We start from the raw sequence: 3756 nt of genomic DNA, 5'->3' as shown, positions 1-3756 counted from the left end.
AAAAAAAAAATAGAGTCTCATGGACGTTCCTGCCCAGGCTGGCTTTGAACCACGACCCTCAGATCTCAGCCTCTTGAGTAGCTAGGATTTACAGGTGTGAGCAATCAGCACCCGTCTGGCTTAGTGTTTTCAAGGTTCATGTATGTACCAGTACTGTGAAATGGTTTCTTGAACTCTTATTTCTTTCCTGCTTGTTCATATTCTAATTATAGCCACCTTAAGAGTCTGTGTGAAGAAAACGAGGGGACAGGTGACAGCCTGGAGTGACAGCGGGGTCAAGATGATCTGGGGAGCTGTCCTGGTCGCATGCAAGGATGACCCCTCTTCTTGCACACCAGGGCCTTTCTGGGCCCCCATGTGCATGTTTTGACCAGTTGTATGGAGGCGTGAACTTAAGGATGGGTGTGTCAATGCCAGTGTTGTCTTGGGTTCTGTCCTCTAGGCTCCCATCCAGTGGGAGGAGCGGAATGTCACCGCCATCCAAGGCCCAGGGGGCAAGTGGATGATTCCTCCGGAAGCCAAGGAGTCCATGGATAAGAACAAGATGGGCCTGAAAGGTAGTGCTGCCAGGGGCGTGGCTTTATTGATTTCTGCTCCCGAGGTTCAATTTTCCAAAGTCCAAATGTGGAAGTTAAATAAGGTTTGGCAGTCTATCAAAGTCAAGGCAGCTTTCATCCTTTTTATGAAGTAACTACTCATAGCTGCATACTGTTTACCTGTGTGTTTGACTCTGTGTGTGTGTGTGTGTGTGTGTGTGTGTGTGTGTGTGCATGTGTATGTGCGTGTGTACATGCATGCCTACCTGTCTTCATGCTTGAACTCCTGGCCTGGGCACTGAGTTTGTTTTACTCAAGCCTAGTGTTTTAGCATTTGAGCCACAGCTCTACTTCTGGCTTTTGGGTGGAGATGAGGCTCATGAACTTTGCTGCCCAGGCTGGCCTTGAACTTGGATCCTCAGATCTCAGCCTCCAGAGTAGCTAGGATGGCATATGTAAACCACTGGCTCAACTACTGACACCCCCTGTGTCTGTTGTCTTTGAGAATTCAGGCTAGCTTTGAACTCTAAATCCTCCTGCCTGAGCCTCCTCAGTGCTAGGATTATAGGCCTGCACCACCAAACACAGCTCAGCATGCTTTATATTTTCTTTAGAATGTTCTTTTTCAAGTTTTAGTAAAACATTAACGGGTTACTGGCCAATACAAACTGACAATATCTGCTTATATTTCATTAGATTTATGTTTTACTTTATCTTCCTATTTTGGGGGTATGGGGCTGCCAGTACCAGGGCTTGAATCCAGAGCCTTGTACTCTTCTTCAGCTTTCTTTGTCATGGCTGATGCCCTACCATTTGAGCCATGCCTCCAGTCTGGTATTTTACTGGTTAATTGGAGATGGCATCTCTTTTCTGCCTGGGTGGCTTTGAACCACTGGCTTTAAGTGGCAAGCCTATAGGTCTCAGCCTCCTGAGTAGTTAGGATTTGTAGGTGTGGGCCATGGGTGCCTTAGCTTCTTCACTCCCCCCTGCCCCCCAGTACTGGGGCATGAACTCAGAGCCTAGTCACTGTCCCTTAAGCTTTCCATTCAAAGCTGACTCTCTACCACTTGTGCCACAGCTCCACTTGCAGCTCTTTGGTGGTTCATCGCAGCTAAGAGTCTCTCAGACTTTCCTATTCTAGCTGGCTTCATTTGGACTGCAGTCCTCAGATCTCTGCCTCCTGGGGAGTTGGGATTATAGGCATGAGCCTGTAAATTAATCCCTTTTTCAACTGACCCCGCTCGGGCGGTAGTAAGGGTGAGCCGACGCCAGGGCTCTGCTATAATACTTGGTCATTGTCAAGAAGAGAAATGCGGGTAGCGTTCTGGAAAGCTGCCTTCTCCAATTGAAGTGGTGGGAGGGCCAGGTCCAGCACACCATGGTTGTCAGGGGGGCTTGGGGGCATGAGGCCAGATGTCCCCTGGGTCTTGTCTTTCCCAGGCCCTCTGAAGACTCCAATAGCGGCAGGTCACCCATCTATGAATTTACTGCTGCGGAAGACATTTGACCTTTACGCCAATGTCCGGCCGTGCGTGTCCATTGAAGGCTATAGAACGCCCTACACGGATGTGAACATCGTCACCATTCGAGAGAACACGGAAGGAGAGTACAGTGGCATTGAGCATGTGGTAAGCTCACTTTCTTCTTTCAGAGGGAGGCGTTGTGGGGGTGGGGGGCTTGATCACAGGGCTTGGGCACTGTTTTGTAGCTTTTTCACTCAAGGCTGGTGCTCTACCACTTGAGCCACAGCTCTACTTCCAGCTTTTTGGTGGTTCATTGGCGATAAGAGTCTCACAGACTTTCTGCCTTAGGTTGGCTTTGAACTGTGATCCTCAGATCTCAGCCTCCTGAGGAGCTAGGATGACAGGTGTGAGCCACCAGTGCCTGGCTTCAGATACATTTTTATTCCTGGTGGGGTTGGGTTTACTGTCTTCGCACTTGGGACTGTTCCTCAGCTTCTCGGTGGCACAGTTTCCCCAAGACAGGTGAGGAGTTGAGGCTGTGTCCGTTCACATGGTTGTGGGCTGAGCTAGCCACCCCTCCTCCAATGAGCAGAGCTTCTCCCCTTTCAGATCGTGGATGGAGTTGTGCAGAGCATCAAGCTCATCACCGAGGGCGCAAGCAAGCGCATCGCGGAGTTCGCCTTTGAGTATGCTCGCAACAACCGCCGCAGCAACGTCACGGCTGTGCACAAGGCCAACATCATGTGAGTCCCCTGGGCTGGCGGGTGGCAGGGGCCATGCTGGCCTTCCCGTCTCTCCAGCTTGCTCATCCGTCTCAAACAGAGACTGCCATCCTGCACTGTGCCTCAGTGGGGTGTGGAGTCCGGGCTGGGGAGTTAAGGATAGAAGCTGGCCTTTTAACTCATTCGTGTAATCCCAGCTACTCAGGAGCTGAGATCTGTGGATCAAGGTTCAAAGCCAGCCTGGGCAGGAAAGTCTGTTAAGACTCTGATCATGCTGGGCGCCAGTGGCTCATGGCTGTAATCCTAGCTACTGAGGAGGCTGAGATCTGAGTATCACAGTTCAAAGCCAGCCTGCTGGGCAGGAAAATCCATGAGACTCTTACCTTCAACTAACCATCAGAAACTGGAAGTGGCACTGTGGCTCAAGTGGTAGAGGGCCCGCCTTGAGCTGAAGAGCTGAGGGACAGCGCCCAGGCCCAGAGTTTAAGCCCCATGACTGACAAAAAAATAAAAAATAAAAAGACTCTGATCTCCAGTTAACCAGCAAATGTAGCTCAAATGGTAGAACGCCAATGTTGGGCGAAAGAGCCAAGTGAGAATGCAAGGCCCTGAGTTCAAGTTCTAGTACTTGCACATACACAGAAAGCAAAGGAAGCTGGAGGAGCCGTGAGGTCCTCAGACACTGTGGCCTTTGTAAAGGCCACACATTAATGTTTCACCGAGGATGGGAGGTGTCACTCACTCCACCTCCTGCTTGGGGCTTAAAATAGCCGGCTCTGGTGGCTGACTTGTTAGCAATCTTCTCTCCTGCCTGTTCTGTTAAAGGTCAAAGAAACAGTTCTTCCTGCCTAAGACAAGTATTAAACATGCCAGATAGTAATTAATAAGAATAGTCACAGCCGGGTGCTGGTGGCTCACACCTGTAATCCTAGCTACTCAGGAGGCCGAATCTGAGGATCGCCGTTCAAAGCCAGCCTGGGCAGGAAACTCCGTGAGACTCTTATCTCCAATTAACTACTCAGAAAACCAGAAGTG

The 3756-nt window shown here is 50.2% G+C and overlaps 1 protein-coding gene across 1 annotated transcript in view; it reads right to left on the bottom strand.

Annotated features, from left to right (window-relative positions):
* Positions 1-3756, bottom strand: part of Acsbg1 (acyl-CoA synthetase bubblegum family member 1) — a 47267-nt gene that overhangs the window by 607 nt on the left and 42904 nt on the right. The gene's annotated exons all lie outside the window — the stretch shown is intronic.

This window comes from Dipodomys ordii, unplaced genomic scaffold, assembly GCF_000151885.1.
Source record: "Dipodomys ordii isolate 6190 unplaced genomic scaffold, Dord_2.0 Scaffold15, whole genome shotgun sequence".
Lineage (NCBI taxonomy): Eukaryota > Metazoa > Chordata > Mammalia > Rodentia > Heteromyidae > Dipodomys > Dipodomys ordii.
This window is presented reverse-complemented; position numbering and strand designations above follow the sequence as displayed.